The sequence below is a fragment of the Osmerus eperlanus genome, chromosome 21 (genome assembly GCF_963692335.1).
Source record: "Osmerus eperlanus chromosome 21, fOsmEpe2.1, whole genome shotgun sequence".
NCBI lineage: Eukaryota > Metazoa > Chordata > Actinopteri > Osmeriformes > Osmeridae > Osmerus > Osmerus eperlanus.
Genome location: NC_085038.1, coordinates 1,306,746 through 1,329,214, shown reverse-complemented (window position 1 = coordinate 1,329,214; position 22,469 = coordinate 1,306,746). Strand labels below are relative to the sequence as shown.

At 44.4% G+C, this 22,469-nt stretch overlaps 1 protein-coding gene across 1 annotated transcript in view; it reads right to left on the bottom strand.

Moving 5' to 3' along the window:
• The window catches only part of b3galt1a (UDP-Gal:betaGlcNAc beta 1,3-galactosyltransferase, polypeptide 1a), a 62,007-nt gene extending 40,812 nt beyond the window's left edge, over window positions 1–21,195 (bottom strand). Inside the window, 1 exon segment of the mRNA XM_062447468.1 lies at window positions 20,947–21,195. The gene's annotated coding sequence lies outside the window, so the exon portion shown is untranslated.
• Between the last annotated feature and the right edge of the window lie 1,274 nt (window positions 21,196–22,469).

The following is a 22,469-nucleotide window of genomic DNA, read 5'->3' as shown; positions in this document are numbered from 1 at the left end:
TGGGAGGCAGAGGAACTCAGCTCATCCCTGCTCGCCTGCCTCCTCTTCATAGACAGACACCGTCCGTATTAGCCCTAGTGAATCTGCTACCATGCTAGTGAATCTGCTACCATGCTAGTGAATCAGCTACCATGCTAGTGAATCTGCTACCATGCTCGTGAATCTGCTACCATGCTAGTGAATCAGCTACCATGCTAGTGAATCTGCTACCATGCTAGTGAATCTGCTGCCACAGTCAAGCAGGACGAGAGGAGGAACAGTTGGTCATTTTAAAACCAGAGGGGATGGATCATTCCGAGCAGTGGCTCCTGGGCTGTGGAATGTGGGAGTCAGGTGGCTGAGCGGTGAGGGAGTCGGACTAGTAATCCGAAGGTTGCCAGTTCGATTCCCGGTCATGCCAACTGACGTTGTGTCCTTGGGCAAGGCACTTCACCCTACTTGCCTCGGGGGAATGTCCCTGTACTTACTGTAAGTCGCTCTGGATAAGAGCGTCTGCTAAATGACTAAATGTAAATGTCTTACCTCCCTGTCTACGGTGTGCGACTTCTGTAAAAGCAATTGAAGACTGCTATTCAAGCAGGCTTTTAGTTAGTCGAGGGCTTTTTATGGTTGTTTGTCATGTTTTCTATTTTAAATGTTGTATCTTAATTTGTGGTGTTGTATTACATTTTGTTGTGAAGCACTTTGTGATTTTTATCTGAGAGAGGTGCTAGACACATACATTTGAATTACTTATTAGATGGTAGAGAGAGAGAGAGCGATCAGAAAGTTTAGCTGCAGAAAACAAAAGATGGAAAGTTCTGTGGAGTGCAACGACTGCAGGTGTGTGACAGAGGAATGAGGAATGAGGAAGAGAGAAGAACAGGTGTGTGGTGAAGAGGAGGAAGAAGATGAGAGTGACTCATTAGGGCAGTTGTGTTAAGGCCCAGCGCTTGCCAAATCAGCTTCAACAGCCTCACTTCGAGCAGCTCAGCGCTTCGTCTGAGAGTCAAAACAAGCTCACCTCGAGCAGCTCAGCGCTTCGTCTGAGAGTCAAAACAAGCTCAGCACTGAAGCTGTGGCTCTGCATTCCATCTCCCTAATGTTTCTAAAACGGGACACTCAGTGAGCAATCAGGCACGCGCCACAACAACCGACGTGGCGAGGAATAAATAAATCGTTTTCCCACCGAAATCCACCTGTGCTGAAGTATTGACGTGTACACCCACCCCCCCCCCTTCCCTCCCATTCAACCACTGATTCTCCCACAATGGGATTACAGAGAAGGTTCAGTTGCCGTCGATCAATAGGATTATGCCAGCTTTTAACCCTTTTGTTGAGACTTAATCATGGAGCAGGCAGGGTGGGTACTTGGGGATACAAAGGAAGGTAGCGAGTTGAGCTTTAAGTACTACTCTCACCCCACCTTCAGATCTACCAGCCTCTTCCTGCTCTATGAGCAGGAAGAGGCTGAAATGTTGCTCTGGGCTACTGGAATCCACGGAGTGTGAGGTATTGCTAAAACACTGTCTGAGTGAGTATGTATCACCACGCTAAAAACCTGCACGCACATGCACACACACTATTGAAAAGCAGTTAGGGTTGTTATATTAATATGAAAAACAAACCCATTTGTTTACAGAGACAGGTCAGCTGTCTTGCTCACCCGGTTGCGTTCAGAACTGCATGTCTGAGTCTTGTGGCCAAGTGCCTTTAAATAAGGTAGATATTACCACTCCCTTCAAAGTAAAAAAATTACTGAGAAAGGATGACAGTAAAGTAGGAGGGGAGGAAGGAAGGAAGGAAGGATGAAAGCCTATATAGTTCATCATTCCTCATCACTCTTGTCCCATGGGCCAGACACTCTTGACAGCACAGCAGATGGATAGAAGCAGAAACAAAACAAAACGGAAAAAATAAAAATAACAGCTGTCAAACAGATGGCAGAAAATAAAATTAACCATGGAACACCGATCACACTGATATTTCACCGAAGTAAACTGTATGGACAAACCTGGAATGGATTATTAGCCAGTGTCTGTTGTGAAGTAATTAGCTAAAACCTGTCCACAGCTAACAGCGTGTCAGAATGTCATCTCTCTTCCGAGAGCTCTCCGTCCAGGTGGTGCACGGCCAGTCAGCGTGAAAAACGAACATGTGTTCATGAGACTGATGACTGGGGAGGGAATACATCATGAGTGGAGCGCAGATGGAGCCCAAACACGCACTTAAATACACTCACTCTCTCTCACAAACACTGCAACTTAAGCACACAACATTTGAGTGAATTCAGGAGCACACTCACTAATGTAAACACACACACTCACACCTCCTTCTGATACAGAGCAAGAAGTTTCCCCTCCACTCTCCTCACCCTCCCCTCACCCCTCCAGGCACTATTCCACTCTCTCCTCACCCCTCCCCTCCCCTCCCGGCTGGGGCTGTCTGGTCTCACCCCTGCTCCTTGCAGCACCAGGCTGTGTTAAATGACCACCAACCATCTGCAATCTCAGCAGGTACACAGCATATATCCACATCCCGCACGCTGCAGACTCCATGGAAGGCCAGCAGGTAGACTCCCTGATAGAGAGGCATGGTGGTGGGGGGGGGGGGGGGGGGGGCAGCACTGTGGATAGAGGATGATGATGCGTACAAGTAACCAATGCAAAAGCCCTCATAAAAGATTTCACTTGACTGGGAAAAGGACTGTTTATTGCCGTTAGGGTCTGCTAGTACACAACGTGCTGAAAGTGGTTGGCCGGAATCACCGAATGGACAGAAGCCGACAAACTCTACCTGTATTCAAGTACACACAGGTGGTAAATATGAACACTGGGGAAAAAAATATATTAATTAAAACAAATGTATGTGGCCGGGAAAAAAAGAGACAGAAAAGAAGGAATAATAATAAAAGTGTTTGGATGAAATACACACGGCCCTGCACTGTCTTATCACACTGGCTCATTCTGGAGAGTGTGAGTTCACTGATTAGAAATATCAGCCATGTGTCTACATAGTTCTAAGCAGTACAGCTTTCAACAAGCTATTTATATTCATTTATGCATAGGCTCGAGATGGCAGTGAACTGAGCAGAATATTTTCCTTGATACCGTCTTTCTTCCTGCCTCCCTCTCCCTCTCTCTCTCTCTCTCTCTCTCTCTTTCCATCCCCCTCTCTCTCCCTCTCTCTCTCTCTGTATCTCCCTCTGTCCTCACAATTCATACCTCTTTCAAGAGACAATACTGTGTGAGTATACATAGCCTTCCTGCATGTGATGCACTGTGGCTCACTGCTGTGAGACACACCTTCCTGCATGGGATGCACTGTGGCTCACTGCTGTGAGACACACCTTCCTGCATGGGATGCACTGTGGCTCACTGCTGTGAGACACACCTTCCTGCAGCCTGGATCCATCCCTCCTCCCTCAGAACAGGAGATAGTCCGGCCTGTCAAACAGAGAGGGCTTCAGAAGAACCAGAACCAGAAGAACCACAATCAGCAGAACCAGAACCAGCAGAAACACAATAAGCAAAACCAGAAGGACCCACACCGGGCAGAACCAGAACCAGCAAAATCAGCTCCAGCAGAACCAGTAAGACAAGAACCAGAAAAACCTGCACAAGCAGAACTCGAACTAGCAAAACTAGAACCAGCAGAACCAGCCCCACCAGAACTAGAACCAGCAGAACCAGCCCCACCAGAACTAAAACCAGCAGAACCAGCCCCAGCAGATGATCCCCTGAACTCCAGCCAAGAGGTGGAGGAGAGTGAGCCAGGAGTGTGTGAGATCGGAGGGGAAGCTGGAGGCAAAATAGCTAGAGGACTACTCCAGGTAGAGCAGTCATTTGTTCAAATTACAGTGCATTATTAAAGTGCGCCCACCTGCTGACTCACCTACCTCCTTACTTCCCTCGCTCGTCACTTCCCTCTTCACCTCCACCTTCCTCCCCCTCATGAAGAACAGAACAGAACATGAGAACAGAAGAACCACCAGGAGCTACAGGCGCCCAACACCAAACCCAGACGAGACTGTTCGACACGAGAACACACTGTAGTGGAAGCCACACCATTCTCCTCTTCCTGTCACATGACGTGATTCATCGTGGAGAGGGAGGGGGGGGGGGGAGCAGAGAGAGAGAGAGAGAGAGAGAGAGAGAGAGAGAGAGAGAGAGAGAGAGAGAGAGAGAGAGAGAGAGAGAGAGAGAGAGAGAGAGAGAGAGAGAGAGAGAGAGAGAGAGAGAGAGAGTGAGAGTGAGAGAGAGAGAGAGAGTGAGAGTGAGAGAGAGAGAGAGAGAGAGAGGGGGGTCTCCTCCCTCCTCCCTGGGGACACCTTGCAATAAAATGAACTGCTTCTTTTTGTTTTTTCAGGAATCTGTACAAATTGCTTCATCAAAGGCCACAACATTCCCTCCTGCTATTAATCAAACAGGGAGAGGGAGAGAAAAGGAGAGAGAGAGAAAAGGAGAGAGAGAGCGAGAGTGAAGAGAGAAAGAGGGAGGGTGAGAAATGGTGGGAGAGAGAGAAAGAAGCTGGGAAAGAGGGAGAGACAGAGATAATCGGGGAGGGAGAGAGAGTGGGAGAAAGGGAGAGGGTGGGAGAGAGAGCATGAAGAGAGTGTGAGCTGGGCTAGCTGTGTTAGTGGCAGACAGGGATGGCTGTTCAGACCAGAGCAGACAGAGTATCACAAGATGAAACAGCTTGTTTGTTGTCAGAATGTTTGGAAACATTCATATATAAATTATGGGAAAGTTTCACATGTGTTTGTTGATGTTATTGCAAATAATAGTTTGATCAATGTGGCCATTGCAGTGTTTCCCACAGAATGTGATTATATGTGTGGCGGTAGGCAGGGGCGGAGCCAGACTTTGTTAAAGATTTTGGACTCAGCCCAATCCTATGTCCTCGTATCGGTTAGATGTGAGTGTAATTAGGGACTTGCGTAATTTATTTGCATTAATTTGAGAGCTAAATAGTTTTTGGAGATTTACGTAATATAAACGTTATGTTGGGCTCATAGTGTTATACTCGCCGAATGTATTTAACTATGAATATTATTATATTGAACTTGAATGTGTCCGTTTTGGATTCTCCTGCCAATTCTCGGAAAATGCATTTCGTCCTGCACATTGATTCAGAGCGTGCACGGAGAGAGGGGTTTATTATGGAAACAAATCAGTGACATCATGTTTGGAATTTACATTTTTGAATACTTAATATTGAAATTGAAACACCACCGAATTTGTTGGTTTTGAAAAATTCTGATCCTCAAGGTTCAGAAATTCAGGTTGTTCAAATTCAAACAGTAAAATTCAGATCCCAAAAATTCTCTAAATAAAAAATTCTAACTAAAGAAATTCTAAGATAATAAAATTCAGACTGCTCAAACTCTAATGGTGAAATTCAAACCCAAAAAATTGGAGCCGAAAAAAATTCAGATTGCAACATCCGTGATATCAAGGCAATCAAGCCTGAATGCAATTAAAGCATCTCACTCCTCCGAGAAGGGTCCAACTGCAGACCTCTCTCCTCAGGCCCCTTTCATCCAGGTGTTGCTGCAGTCAGTCATACACACATAAATGCAGATCAGTCATACAGAGAGGTCCGGTTTGAGGAACCTTTACCTTGGTATCCCGGATGTTGCAATCAGAATTAATTTGGCTAAAATTTTTTAGTCTCAAATTTTCCATCTTGAAATTTTCCGTATCAATGATGCCGCAATGAGTTAAGGCAGCTCTACAATCAAAAGGTTTTTTTTGCCATGTTAAACAGTAAAACAACTAAACAAAGGGTTAGGGTTAAAATACATTTGTGGCAGTCAATTTTTTGTTGTGGCGGGCCGCCACAAATAAATCAATGTGTGGGAAACACTGCATTGTCTCTGTGGTATCCTGAGTAAACTAGCCAGAGTTTCAGAGGGTAATGTACGATACTGTAGCTTCCAGTGACTTTCAACACAGAAACTCTACTCATCAGCCTTCACCTTGAAAATGGCATGGAGCCATAAACGAATTACAGCACTTTGGGAATGAATTACAGCACCTCCATCCTGAATTCTAATGTCCATTTTGACCTTTGATATGGAGTGTTCTTTTGGCATTCTTTTTTTTCTCAATTTTTTCTCTTTTTTTCCCCTGTAATTTGCCTTCCGCTTCCACTCAGCGTTTCATCACCTCTCACCCTCGTGTGCCCGGCTTGGCCAACCTAATTGGGGGAAGGCATCTGGAGAACGAGGTGATTGAATATCAGATAAAAGAAGAGGGATGGAACTCATATCACAGAGCCAGTGTCACACCCAAGGCTGTGGGAGAGAGAAAGACAAGCCAGCCTGAACTCTAATTGTGTGTGTGGGTCTAATTTGGGTGAGTGCGTGTGTGGGGGGGAGGTCTAATTTATGTGAGTGTGTGAGAGAGAGGCAGACGAAGAGACACAGTGTGTGAGCGTCACAGTCAGTGATAATATGGAGAAGTCAGTCGATAACACCCCAAAGAATCTCCACATTAAAGCGGTGGAGGGGTTCGTGCTTCAACTTACAAACAACTGTATCAAAGTGTTACCAGCAGTTCCAACTACAATGTTGATACTAGACTGTCGGTATAGCGATGTAGTTACATTGTAGTTGATCTCCATTTACATTTAGTCATTTAGCAGACGCTCTTATCCAGAGCGACTTACAGTAAGTACAGGGACATTCCCCCGAGGCAAGTAGGGTGAAGTGCCTTGCCCAAGGACACAACGTCAGTTGGCATGACCGGGAATCAAACTGGCAACCTTCGGATTACTAGCCCGATTCCCTCACCGCTCAGCCACCTGACTCCCTAAACCTTCATGTAAAGTGTTTACCCTTTTAACACCAGTGTAGCCATACAGCAGCAGACCAGAGGAAAGCCTTCGCTGGGTAAACTACAGGAGGGTAAAAAAAAAAAAGAGAGATCCACTTGAGGACTCAAAGTGTGGAGGACTCTGACAAGCCAGATGCCATGATGCCATCAGCAGATTGACAACCAAGTCAGCACGGCTGAGAAACAATGATGAATATAAAACTGTCATTGGAGAGGCAGGTTCGGGGTGGAGGACACATCTAGGTGGAAATAAGTACTGGTTCACATAATAGAATTCAAAAATCTACAAGGAATTAGAAAATGAATTCAGCCCTGGTTTATAAGTCCATTTTTCCCTGTGAGGTTCGGGGGACCGAATCGAAATCCCATGAATCCTATAGACATTCATGCACTACAGTACATCTACAGAACAAATACATTATATTTATTGCAACTGCCAATATTTGTCGCAGTTCCTGTGTGCGAGCCCAAAACCAGCTCACTTATCCTTTATTGGAGAAAAAAGAACAAGCAATTTCAGGACCAGGAAATGGACAGGGGGGAGTGGATGCTGTGGCTGTCTCTCTGTCTCAGGGAAGGAGCTTATCTGTTCTTAGATAAGAGAAAAACAAGCATGGTATCTCCCCTGAGGAGATGGCTGTGTGGTGTGGTTGACCCCACAGCAGAGTGTGCCAACCACACCAGAAGACTACAACAAGATCTGGCGTGAATACCAACCAGGGCTACTAATCTTGCCTTTCACACATGTCAACCTCAAATGGCTATTTTATAACACCACAGGGTACTGAAGAAATAATGTGACAGAAAATGTGTTACTTCAATTCCAAGAGCACAAGATGAACAACATGTTCATGTTTTACGCAGGTACAGCATTCTAGTTGAATCCCTACCGCAGTTTTCTACGTACGGTAGAAGTGGATGGTTAGACGATAGAGCTCTCAGAGTCAGGTACGTAGAGAAAGCAGGCAGAACTGTCTGGTCAGAAGAGAAGATCAAAGCAGCTTTAACAAAAGATCGTCTGTGAGAAAGAAAACATTTAACATTTAGCAGACGCTCTTATCCAGAGCGGAAAAGCGGAAAATGTCTAGAGTTGTTTTCTTTTCCTGTCCTATGAACAGGATATGTGAGATTTCTTATCCACACTGGGGAGGAAATGTTTTTATGAATTCCACTCCATGGGATGCAAGCTCCATGAGCTAAGTGAAAATAAATGTGTGAAACGGTCTTCACTTTAACACACAAACCGTTAGAACTAAAACCTCAGATCAAAACCTCTGGTTTTAAATCCTGCCAGCCAGTCAGCCAGCCAGTCAACCATCCAGTCAGCCAGTCAACCATCCAGTCAGCCAGTCAACCATCCAGTCAGCCAGTTAACCATCCAGTCAGTCAGTTAACCATCCAGTCAGTCAGCCAGTTAACCAGTCAGCCAGCCAGTCAGCCAGTCAGCCAGCCAGTTAACCATCCAGTCAGCCAGTTAACCAGCCAGTTAACCAGTCAGCCAGCCAGTCAGCCAGCCAGCCAGCCAGCCAGTTAACCAGCCAGTCAACCATCTGGTCAGCCAGTTAACCAGCCAGCCAGCCAGCCAGCCAACCAGCCAGTCAGCCAGCCAACCAGCCAGTCAGTCAACCAGCCAGTCAGCCAGTCAGTCAGTCAGTCAGCCAGCCAGTCAACCATCCAGTCAGCCAGTCAACCATCCAGTCAACCATCCAGTCAACCATCCAGTCAACCAGCCAGTCAACCAGCCAGTCAGCCAGTCAGCCAGCCAGTCAGCCAGCCAGCCAGCCAGCCAGTCAGTCAGCCCACATGCCTCAGTTTTCTGGTGATATTTACATAAGAGAGCAGTTTATTTCACACCCCACTAAACATGAACTGCTATACATGCATCCAGCTCGTGAGAAGCATGGTTTGATGTACTTCCTCTGCTTGCTCCGCGCTCATCATTACCCTGTTAAACAGGTCCCGCTGTTCCCCCAGGCCTGCGAGGAACCGAGACCAGCCCTCTGTCCACACCAGAGACACGGCCCACATCAGTAAACCATCAAAACAGGCCAATCACGGCCCCCACGCGACACCAACTCATATCCCCACCAATCAGGGATGTGTGGAAATCAATTCATCTCCCTGCTTTGATGGCAGCTGCTTAGCTCCAGCATGGGCACTGTGATCTGGGTAATGCCGGAGGAACAGAGCTGGTCTGTGTGTGTAGGAGGATGCCTGGTCCTCACACTCTGCCCACCTTATCAGTCCCAGTTACATCTGTGTTGAGAAAACTGCGTTAATCTCTGCAGTCTTGTAATCAAACTACAACCAAGCAGAACGTCTGTGCTAATAAATGATTCACAATACCAGGGGAGAGGCTGGCCCATAAGGGACTCCGACATGACTTGGAGCTAGCGGTTGTTTTGACTTTTGTATTTAAGCATACTAGAAGGATTACAAGACTCAATTAACTCATAACAGGATCATCACTAAGTAGGAAGGCATCAACACGATCCTTCTGGGTCTTAGATCACACATTACATTTTATGATGCAACCTTGTAAATTATAAAAACTTGCATACTTGTGAAATGGAAACAAATGATAACGCTCTGCCATAAAAGACCTATTAGTCTTTCACGTTTGTAAATCTCGGAAGTTAATCTGACACTCTTTCATTCAACTTGTCTGAGACAGCTGTACTTATATCACAAACACAATGTGTCACTGTGAGATCTGTCCTCCAAAGTTTGTCTTAGCGCTTGACAAAGTGGTGACCTGTGTGTGACTGTTCATACATTTCCAGAAGATTAACTCCAAATGATTCAACCATGAGAACACGACAGAAAGAGAAACCCTCAATCTGTTTTGGTTTTGTTATCAGCTTCTTCATGACGCAGAAGTAAATCCCAGCTCACTGGATGGTTGCTTTTGTCTGTACACAAAGCACCTCGTATACAAAGCAAGGGTTTGGAAAAAAAAAACACACACACGACATAAACACGAGGAACGAAACACACACTGAGTGGAAAGTGTTTTCTCGTGGTGCACAATGAGGACGGGAACACCACACAGAGAGAAGGCGAGATCTCAAGACGCTTTATGTGAGATATTTCTGCCGTTTCAATTTCACCCGGGCCTGTGTGGGGGTAATGAAACAGTCCCTCTTTCATGGCCACGGAGGACGACGACACTTTGTGTTTCTTACCGAAGGCCAGCCAATCCCCTGAGGTGATCTGTATTCCTCGTCGCTCGTCTCCTTCCATGCCGTTATCAGAGGTCACCGTCACGAACGAGGAGAGGACTCATACATTTAGACACCCCCCACATCCCCAGCCAGGGAATCCAAATGAAACGTGTCAATTCAAGTCAGTCTAAAAGGGAACAGTTATCATCAGCAGAGACAGAGCCTTCGCTGGCTGTCTCTCTCCCCTCCAGAGGGTCGTGTATGACTCCTCCGCATATGTTTCAAGTTTATTTGTCATTTGCACCAAGTACAGGTAGAGGTACACTAGGAGTCTTTGGTTCGGCTCAGTCCAGGTTAACAATTTCTTCGCTGCCTATTCAACCCCATCACAAATGACCCTAATCTGAAGAGGCAGAGAGCGGTGTCCTCTCCTCCACCATGGGCCCCCTCCACCCCGAGCCCCCTCCTCTGAGCCCCCTCCTCTGAGCCCCCTCCACCCCGAGCCCCCTCCTCTGAGCCCCCTCCACCCCGAGCCCCCTCCTCTGGGCCCCCTCCACCCCGAGCCCCCTCCTCTGAGCCCCCTCCACCCCGAGCCCCCTCCTCTGAGCCCCCTCCACCCCGAGCCCCCTCCTCTGAGCCCCCTCCACCCCGAGCCCCCTCCTCTGAGCCCCCTCCACCCCGAGCCCCCTCCTCTGAGCCCCCTCCACCCCGAGCCCCCTCCTCTGAGCCCCCTCCACCCCGAGCCCCCTCCTCTGAGCCCCCTCCACCCCGGGGGCCTCTCAGGCCTGTCCCCCAGGTAGCGGAGCCACCTGTTATTACAGGCTGCTGGATGCTCATCAGCATTCACCATGAACAGCTGCCGGGGGAAGGATTCTCCAGCGTTATTGGATCTGTAATCCGTTCCTGGGAGGCCTTTCAACCGGGCGATCGAGGGAGGAAGAGGTAATAAGCCATCTACAGGGACTGGTAATGATAAACTTGAGCACTGAGTAAGAGAGAAAAGGAGAGAGAGAGACAGAGAGAGTAGAGAAACAGAGAAAAGGGGTGAGAGAGAGAGGAGAAAGAAAGATAAAGAGAGTAAGGCTGAGAGAAAGAGAGGAGGAGGCAGAAAGAGGAGAGAAACAGAAAGAGGCATGAAGAAAAGAGAGTTTTGGTGTTCCGGATGGGGGCCATGCCGGACCTGCTTCAAAGCAGCTAAAAAGAATTACTGCTTTTATTTGAAGACCTGCTCAGCTTTCTATCCCAATAAATTGCAGTACTCGATAAAGTGGCGGGGCTGTGGGGCTGTGAGGAGCCAACCTCAGCCTGCCATCTGGACCGTGGGACCTCCACACTACTCTGGTCCTCAGTAGCATTGATTGCACTCTTAATGGTGATGAATTCACAGTAAATAGCAGGCCCATAGCTACACAAATCAGACTAGAACCCCGATACACAGGGTTCTGATTACATCTCATCAGTCGTGTATATGTTTGTGTGTGTGTGTGTGTGTGTATGTGTGTGCCCACAAGTCCTTTGTTCGTAACTCGCTTGAATTTCAAAAAAATGAAAACGCTATATTTATGAGACCACCGAGCACTTTGAAAAGCACAGCCGCTGGCTTCTTTCTATAAGCACTCTTTGTCTCAACCAAACTAGATAAGCAGTAAAAGTATATTGCATTTTGCAAAATGATGGTCCTACAGGATAGAGAGTATTGAGTTGAGATGGAAACGAGAGAAACATTATTCAAGCTTTTGTATAAAAGCTTCAGGAGGAGAGATAAAACAAGAGCCTTTGTGGAGTTGTAACGAGTCATGTTGTTGCTTCCTCAGGTATCTCTGTCATACTGTAGTTAACACAGTCGAATGTAGCGATACCTCAGACTGTCTGGCATCTACCGTATCTCTGTAGCTACCTGCTCGCTAGATGTAAAACTGTACCAGTGTTAAGCTCACTAGAGGTGCTGTTTGTATGTCGATTTGAGATAAAAAGCTTCGGCTAAATGAAGGAAATGTACAAAGAAGTAGCTGGGGATGACTTTCAAATCTGTTCTTCCAACATCTGATGACGGAGTAGAGCGGAGAACAGAAGCCATGTAACAGACGTTCTGGACACCTTGATATCGAGTTTCAGAATACACAACACTGCTAGTTGGATATAGAATATACTCATTAAAAAAAGACACAATACAAAACTTTAAGTAGACATCCTCACAGCACCACAAAGCTTTTTTCTAAAAGGGTCAAGACAAGGTCAGAATACTGTGTGAATGGATTTCTTGTCGAATCATGATTGATGATAATATGCCTTAGTTCATGAAAGATTGCCATTTCAAGACACATACGTGGAAAAAATGGAACCAGCTGTAATAAATGTCCTTAATTCAAGTGTCAACCGGTGTCTAGTCTTCACTACAAATGTGAGTTGATGAATAAAGGCATTTGATTATATCTGAGATGTTTGGATGTGGGTAATAATATAGGAATGCAGTTACAGCCAGCCAGGATCTTAGCTCGGTGGAGTTTCATCCCCATCAGGTGTGGTTATCAGATCACTCATCATTATCAGTCCATCTCTTCACAATTTTCTGGGTCGCTGGCAGACGCTCCTTTACACAATGAGATTAAATCTGTATTATATTAAGATAAAGGAGTTTGCCATATGAGATTTAATCAAAAGTTGTGCTGCAGGCGACCAACATCCCAGGGTTGGCAGAGTCTGTTGCTATGATGCAGAGACTGAATTCCAGATCAACTGGAATGAGGACAAGAGGAGAAATTGTATTTATGGTACTGAACACACGCCAAGTTCCCCTGAGCTCGCTGTCTCTTACCGCCCTCCCAACATGAGTGAATTTGCGCTTGTGTCAAGGTAATTGATAGCAGATGTAATTTACATCGACGCGAAGAAGCAACAGAATTACAGTTTCGCTGTAATTACGATCTTAAATATGCACTCTTTTCTCTGATACGCTTTGCTGTACAGGCACTTTCCCTTTGTGTCAAGATGTTCTGTGCTTATTAAATATGAACATAAATCTAGAAAATGTAATCAACTGGATCATGAAATATGCATGGGCGCCACAAATGAGGGGTGACACCATGAACAAAGCGCATCAGAGAGTGGTATTATCATAAATCCGTATCGTTTTTGCATGTGGTGGGGAGACAGATGGTATGCTAGCGCTGTTGTTAGTCAACGTAACTAGATGGTGGTTGGAGCAGAGGTCAAGTCTCGATCATTCACTACAAACACAACGGGTCACTGCCTCAACTTCTCCAAACCCTCCGTTTCACAAACTCTGTATGATGTAGATCCAGTGACGAAAATCTGTTATCAATTTTGGGGGGGACAATATATAACATTTTCTCAAGAGCAATTCCTGAGGGGTATACCAAAATTACTGCTGTAACACATAGCCTACATTATAATATGTTAAATGTATATTATTAATATTATTGAAATTTCCATATGTTTACAGTAATATATTGGGGGGGACAAATCAAAATTTTCCCAGGATGGGGGGGGGTCGTGTCCCCCCTGGTCCCCCCGGGATTGCCGCCTATGTGTAGATTACATTACTACGTTTTCATGCCAACAAAGACTGTGGGTTTAGTGGGTAACAAAATGTAAATCCTTGTATGACAGTTATAAAGAGAAACTTATTATTATTAACTTAATTATTTTATTACAAAATAATAAAAAATCTACCAAATACAAAAAGCCCTCTTAGCCAATTCAAATATATTCTGGGGCTTTTATGTATCTTAAACTGTTGTTGTTGTTGTTGCTGGGTGTGCTTGCTTATATCGGCTGGAAAGTTCCGTTGAACAGGTTAGCATAATTCAAGATCCTGTAAAGTGGAATTGAAAATGAGTTTTAAGTTCATCACAACACAGAAGAATGTGTTGTTTATTACCCATCCAAATTCGAATGAAAAAAAAAAACACAGACAAGTATGTTAAATTAGGCTTTGAAATCGTGAGAAAATCAGCAGTCTTCTCTGCTAGAGACTGGGGGGGCGTGTCGCCTGAAGGAGCTGAAGCTCCGCCCCCTCAAATTTATTGAATTTAGCAACAACAGCAACACTAGCTAAATTAATTGCAGATAGCAGAACAGCCATACCTGCAGTTTCTGAGTGTTTTATGTGTTAATTACTTTGTCTTTGCATCGTACCAGCTGAGTAACAGAATGCAACCGTCTGTGATCTGAGTAGATAGGTCGCTGTGACGTAGATCGGTCGGGTTTTGGTTCCGCCTATACAAAACCTGAGCTGAAAACGGAAGAGAAACTGTTCAACGGTCTAACTCCACATTTCAGTGCACAAAGTTTTTTGCGCTTTGCACATGCTTTCAGGAACTAATTTCACACGTTTTCAATGTACTTAGAAGCAAATCATGGAATTTTCTTTACAGGATCTTTAAAGTTTATGTGGTGAAAAGTGAAGCTAATGATAGCTAACTAGTTAGCCAAGGTCACAAATGTCACTAACGCCACATTCCCACACAGAGCAAGTATTTAGCAGCTGTACAAGTCAATTACCGGTCCAGGGTCAGGTGTGAAGCCAGGAGCAAAACGGAGCAAAGCCGGCTTCTCCAGGGGACAACATGGTACATTATGCCTGCTAGTAGTTCTGTGATATCCAATTCTCCAACGCACTGGATCATGTGCAGTGGCGACTGGTCATTAGGGGCAGGTGGGGCAGGGCCCTGCCCAGGGGGGCTACCAAATCTCACGCCAAGGTTTTTGGAAAAGTTGGCAGCCCTGGGACTTAACGATTGTTAAAGCAATAAACCACAAGAGGGGCTTCAAAGCCCTGTAGAGCAAATCAATGCCATCCAAATATTAACCCAGTATCTGATTGCACTATGTTGACCACTCATGCTGCTCATTCTTATTCTTATATATATTTTATTTTATATTTAAATTGTTTTATTCTGAGATTGTTTAGTTCTTAGGAATAGTTAAACTTCTGTACCTTTACCTAATTTAAGATTTGTATATGTTTAGTGTTTGCACCTCCCTGCCACAGTAAATTCTGTGTTTGTATAACATACAGTACATGGCGAATAAACCGAACTCTGATTCTGGTATCCGAACGATTGGGGTGGAAACTCTTGAAGCACGAGACGGTTTTCTTACTGATAGCGCGGATATTCGTTCACATGACACACGAGTCATCCAACAGGGACGTTGTTACTGACACATAATGATCGCTAAGTGGCGCTTCTTGAAATGAGAAATCTGCCATTAATTTCCGAGTTGATAGTCCGTGGTTATTTCATTAGAACGTTGGATGTCTAGCCCTTCAATCATTCAGCAAAATGTAATTTATTGGCTGGACGTCACACACATTGCTGGTTAGACTGCCGTTAGTCTCTGAATGCGAAGCCTGACAATATCAACATTCCATATAGTCGGCTGACTGATCTTGTTGTTGTCCCCATTCAAAAGTATAAACTATTTACTGTAAAAACAAGGTAGCCTACAAACACACAGGGAGATCATAAACATTCAGTGGTCTTATTAGATTCAGTTATCCTGGCAAAACATGTAATGTTCTGCATTTAATATCAGGACACGACCTAACTAGCACTACGAAAATGTGTTTATTAATTTTTATAAGAAGCTTCCGAATAACGTACCACAAATTTAATATGGTCAGAAGAGTTCACAACTGATTTACAACAGCCCTCAGGTACAGTGACTAAACAAGGTTTTCAGCTTTTAATGTAAAAGGCCTCTCATTCAGCTCCCAGGGCAACAGAACAGAATGTTTTCTGGAGCAATTCCGAGAGCTAAAAATATTAACTTGGTCACCTTGCGTCCTACCCCCTGCCTGTCCTGCTAACCCAGGCTCCCTTTTAGTGCTTCTGGACTGAAAGCATGTGTCTTATAGTGTACCAATGACCCACTCTGGAACAATGACATCACTCTGTGCTCACAGGACCAGCTGTGGAACTTCAGCAGCTTATTCATTGAAAACACAACAGAGAACAGACGGTTCAGCACAAAGAGAGACATTTGAGAATTGCATCTGCAGTATCTCCTTCTCATCTAATTTATCTGGGTCGTAGGACACACCTGTTTGGCGGTGAGGACGAGATGATAAAGAATGGTTTTCAATCGCCTTAATTCATAGGGTTTTGAAAGAGTGCTTCTGATTCACTGTGTTAAAAGCCCTGAGTATAGGCGGGTAATGAACAACTGGATCAGATTGCTCTACATTAAATCAGCCAGCCTTCAAAATCAATTTCCGAGAGATAATGTTGAGGCAAATGTCACGTCTGCCTCCCCTCCTCAAAAGGACAGTGAGGCTCAAAACAAGCTTCATCCAAACAGTCTAATGCACATGAGCAGACTCCACCAAGGGATGTTATGTTTTAGCATCACTACGTGTTCATTTAGCAGAGGTTTTTACTCAGTCTGACATACAGCAACAGGGAGGAGATCTGAACCCAGGTCAGGGTTAGGGTTACCCTAACCTGGCGTCAGGTGGCTGAGCGGTGAGGGAAGCGGGCTAGTAATCTGAAGGTTGCCAGTTTGATTCCCGGCCATGTCAAATGACGTTGTGTCCTTGGGCAAGGCACTTCACCCTACTTGCTTCGGGGGGAATGTCCCTGTACTTACTGTAAGTCGCTCTGGATAAGAGCGTCTGCTAAATGACTAAATGTAACCTGGGACCTTTTGATCTGCAAACGCTCAAGCCACTGAGTTCTATCCTCAGCACTACGGGAGAACAGAAATCACCAGCTGAGTCCAAATCTGAACTCGGCTGTCCTTTGACATGCCTGGATATTGAGCTCTTCAGAACCTGAGTGGAGGAACTGTGCTTTAGAAGAGAGAAAGCGTTTTTTTAAACACCACGATCCTGACTCCACAACCTCTTCATCCTGTGTTCCCTATTGTACATCTTTAAGACTTCACAACCATGGAAGAAGAAGATTACGAAGTGCCTCCGTAATAGTTACAATGGTGTGTCTCTCTCAGACGTGTGATATCTGGCTCAATGGCTCAGACAAACTCAAACTTGTCACTGGATCGTGTGTGTGTTTCTCCAAAGGAGTCCCACATTGTGTTGACACGAGGCCACAAGAGGAGGCTGCTTCCTGCTTGTTGTTTGTCGACTGCTGAACAAATCCAATCATCTATTTGACCAGAGGAGCCGGGAGGCATCCATCGCCACAGTGGCCTGCTTGGCAGAGCGAAGGAGCCGACGGCACAACCCAATTATACCCACAGACCCGGGAGACTGAGTGCATCCAGAGCCGACGCCGGTGGTTTTTCGAGAGCTCAGTGCCTTGGACTTGGCTCCTCTCAAGCTATATATCCACTCACCGTAGGCAACATGGACCGTAGGCTCCATGGACCGTAGGCAACATGGACCGTAGGCAGCAGCTGGAGGTAGAGGCAGAGATAACACACAGCTTGTGTGTGCTGAGGAAGGGGGATGGGGTAATGGACAGTAGCCATTCACTGAGCTGAGACCACCGCTCTGTGGTCGTGTTTACGCTCACCTTGTCCCTCGAGGGGAATGTGCCATCCCGAGCATTCAGGGACAGAGTCTGCAACTCTGCACTTCTGGTGGCCACGCATTATCAGCCAATCATGATCAGCCGTGTGCTGCAATAGGGACACGTTAACGGGCTGCGTCTACTTGGGAGTTTCCATCCGACTCGCGGAAATCTCACACGGTCATCACTCCATAATCAGCTTTGTGTTATGGGGCCGGTTGACTGTTTTGCATGAGACCTATCATTTCACACATATTCTACCTGATCCTGTGCAAATGAATATGATTGGAGCATCTGTTGGCCAAACACTCAGCGTAATAGCTTATCTCGATCTATTTGGCATTCAAACGTTCACTGTTGTTTGCTATTATTGTCAACAAATACCCGGGAACAAATGTCAACACGTTGCTTGTTTTGTTTCCGGCTCAGCTTCTCTGCTACGATGAACAACGTTTTCAAACAATGTTGACAACTGAAAAATTATTAACGTGTTAATTGTGTCAACTCACTGTTATTGTATTGGTAATCCAAAACGTGAGGGATATCTGTGTGTTCACAGAGGTTCTGCTCTGACATAAGCCTTGGAAACGAGAGCATCGGACTTGGACCAAATCTGACTCATAACTAACAGGATTATCTGGTGATCCAATTCAACTTTGGCTGGTGATGACATGAAATGATGGCAGCCATGTTATTCACGAGCGAGACGGATGAAGCCCAACGTATCTGCTCCCAGCCTTGTCTCTCAAGAGGCATCCAGGACTGAGGTCTTGTAGCAGGGATTTTAATATTGTGGTACGGTCTCTGGTGAAAGACAGACCTACCTTTGGCACCGACCTCTGGAACTGAACTGCACACTTCCTGTCCACGATCGTCTGCTGCTTTACTATGCACCATTGGTTCGTCACTTTGGATTAAAGAATCTGTTTAATGACTCAATGTGTATGTGAAGAAGTTAAAGATTCTACATGTTATTCTACAGCTGTGTCTGTGTGAACAGAAGGATGTGAATTTGGTTTTAAATGTTTGTTCAACACCTCCTTTATAATTGAAGTGTACTTGAATACTGAAGAGTACACAGTGAAATTATGTCCTTCAATGGGAACAAATCCAGGCTTTTTATTCTCAAGGGTAAAAGACAGAAACAAACCCTTTAGTCCGAACCTAACCTCCCGAGGCTAAAAAACAAACCGCACAAAAAACAAACATCTACCAGTTTCCTCTAAAGATGCAGCCACTGAAATGAATTCAGTTTGGCCAACAACAAAACGAAAAAACATGAGCTTGACATTTTGACAAGCTCATGTGTGTCAAGACTTGTTAAAAATTGACATATTTCCTGAGGGGGAAAACAGACATTTACTACAGTTTTTACTACACACAAGCCGGTACTTAAGGTGATGGATTTTCAAATAGTATTACAAGAATAATGATAGACGCTAGGGAACATGTGAACACAGAACAGCCCTAATAAGACGGTTTGAAAACACCACTGTGCTGCAACCGGGCCATTTATCAATGTCACATTCAGTTTATCGGATTAAGGAAACATACATCAATACGGATCAAAACTAATAATGTCCACACACATCTATACAAATAATGTAATTAGGAACCCAGCCCCATCAGCGGTGCTCTTGGTTTTAGTTCTGAAGAAGAAAACAAGTACAAATTCAATATTCTGTTCCATTTAAACACAATCTCAGGGCAGTATAGTGTTGTTCTGTGAGATCGATTTCTACTGTCAAACACAGCCAATGACTGGGGCATCCATGTTCTCCGTGTGAAAGGGCCAGTGCATGAAAGTAACCTAAAGTGGAGGATTAGCCCCAGACAGATAGGGGGACAGTATTTGCGTTCCATATTTCATGGTTGTTTCATGATTGTCAAGGTTGTCAAATGACCTGATATCACTATGTGTTTAAAACCGTAATTCATTAAGTGAAGGTGCATTTGGGAAGAGAATGGGAAGAGGAGGACATAATTACTCATGTCCAGTACACACTGTAATATACACAACCTTTTATAATTAAATGCTAGGAATTGTATGTTGCCTGAAACGAGGACGCTGTAACCCCGTCCACAACACGGTCTTTCATAGTGTCTCTCAGAAACAGATCTTTTGATGTGTTGTATTGTTTAATTGAGATTAAACCACCATGTGTCTTGACAGGCCACCAGATGAATAGAGGCCTCCAGGACATTTAGAAATTAAATTGATTTTTTTTTCTAGTCATAAAATATCAGTTACTGGTGGAGTGCCAACTCAAGGCTTCGGCTAAGTAATTTGGCAGGACTGATGGTATTAACAACCTTGCTCTTTAAAGATGAACGACACTGTTTAGATACCATATAACTCGAATAACTCTAGCATCTAGAAAGCTGTAGTATGTAGAAACTTCAAACAACAGTGCAAGTCCAAAAAGAGGATCAGCCACACAGACCAACAGCCTTTGAGATCCGTCACGTTCACGTTACAAAGACCCTGTCAAAATAAATCTCTGGAAATTGATTTCCTGACGTTTGCACATAGTGTTCACAGCATGACAAGAAGATGTGAGGGAATGGTCGTTGTGACTTCTTGTCGACAATCCACAGTTCTGAGGAGGTATGGGATCTTTATAGCACTGGGCAGGTTTATCCCCTATCTTTTTCTTTATTTATTCTCTTTTTTCTATATGTTTGCCTACAGTTTTCCCTCACTGTGGTCGTATTCTAAAACGATGTTCCTTGAACATAAAGACAGCCGTATCATTTTGTGACCGTAATCAGAACTAGGTTAGCCTAAATGCCATAGGCTATTAGCCTTTGATGAACTTTGCATGGATAAACCAGGATGCAGCGGCATTATCTGCACTGGAATTGGCAAGGTCATAAACAAGCGACTTGACTTGACTGTTATTCTATTCTCTCTCTGATATCAATAACAGCATCTTTCTTTTTCATCTTTCTCACTTGATATCGTGACCTCACATCCATCACTCGCCCACATAAAGTTTTAACACACTGTATTTCAAGAAGCCAGCGTCTCAACCCTGGCAACCTACTGCATTTGAACATAACAGACTTTGTGATGGTTGGTGCTGTAACAAAAATCTTATCTGACGAGACAGCAGTCAAAATCACTGAAACTGACATGGTGCACTGAAATAGCACGCGAATAGCATTCCGCGGATGGAGTTGAGGACGCGTAACATTGAATGCAAAGAATACGATGGTTTTAAAAAAACGCGGGATGGTACAGGTTCAATTGTGTTCATACAAAGGGAGAGTCTACAACATTGACTACAGCCTCGTTCGCAAAAGAACAGTTCAAAACATACCACGTAATATTTTTAGTTCTGAGCAACGGAATGACTGAAAACACGTTCACAAGAGAGAAAATGGTGCACCAAACACAAATCAGCGGTACCCTTGTAATGAGAGAGTGGGAGATGCTGCAATATGAAGAAAACTATTTGAACCTACCGGTTTTGCTCTCTACATCTCACAGATCCAACCGGAGATGATACGGGTCCGTCCTGCACCGTCCTCCGCATCTCACAGCGAGAACGTGCACCAGACGGTGAGAAGTGAAGAGTGATCGCGGGTCACGGCTGACAAGGAAGCCGTCCAATCACCACCGTTTGCGAAAGGAGAATCGTAGCCAATCAGTCTTGAAGTTGCGGATGCTGAATTGTTTAGGAAGGATTTGGAACTAACAGCTCTTGTCATTCAACGCCTGACGCCTGGGACTAGAGGAAATTATCTTTCCAAAATAGTACAGGATAAGAGAAATGTGATATAGTCATGTTCGGTTTAATGCTTTGGGGGCTGTAAATGTATTGGAGTTTTTTTTTATAACAATAGGTTAAAGGACTGTTCACCCCTATTCCTGTTTTTTCATGTTTTTGTTTGTGATTTCATTCTGCACGGAGCTCCCCTGCAATGGTTGGCTCAGCATTTAACCTTAACGCTTGACCTCTAGACACAGCAGGAATCTTGTGGAAAAGAATTAAGGCTCATATTGATTTCTTTGTGATAATTGGCCTCTAGGCAGTATTTTCAACTTTGTGTCTTCCATTCTTAATAATGTTATTCAGAAAAGTTGTCAATGGACAAAAAGTGACACCCTGGAGTATTCAGGAAGATCACTTGCACAGCTATTGTTCAGCAGAATAACCTTGAAATAAATTCAGACTGTATGGACATTGTCCTGTGATAATTAACCAGGAAGTCACACCTTCCTTTGTAGGTAACCTCAATGGAAAACAGTATGTTGATCACAACTCGGCTTGGCCCCTTCAGTGGAAATCGATAGCTCTAACCTAAGAGTTTCAGGCCATCAGGCGGTCTTATCTTGGTAGGTCACGTATCACAATACACAACAAGGCAATAAGCTACAAAGAGATGCCATTACTTACCAGTCACCTGACTCTTTCTTCTCACAGAGATTAAAAAGTCATGCTGCCGAAACAGATAGATATTTTATTATTAGCTACTACAAATCAATTCATACAACAAAACATTTGTAATCCCAAATTAAACCTGAAAGCCGTCAACTAAAAAGTAAGCAGTTTTCAAACTATAATAGCAGGAATATAGTACTAGTAGAATATGTACTGTATTGCAAAATGTGGACTGTTTTGATATTTCTAAAGTGTGATTAATGAGATGATATATGAGTAACATACAGAAATCGAAACCTAATCAAAGCATCATTTATCATTCTAAATTGCACACCAGGTGCATCCAAAAACAAGATTAGATAAAAGTATTAAAGAGTAACAATAGAATTCTTGAACACAGTACAAAAAAAAAGCTGAAAGAAGAAAAATACATTTTGCTCATTTCATCTCTCCATGGACAGAAATAGGATTTTGCATTAGAACAAAAGCTGGTTAATTGATAGGTTGGATTCTGATTAAATGTCTTCGTCGTCGTAATATCTGTTCTTCTTGATCTGTTCCTCCACGGTCAGGTGATCATCTGCCCAGGATATGTCTGTAGCC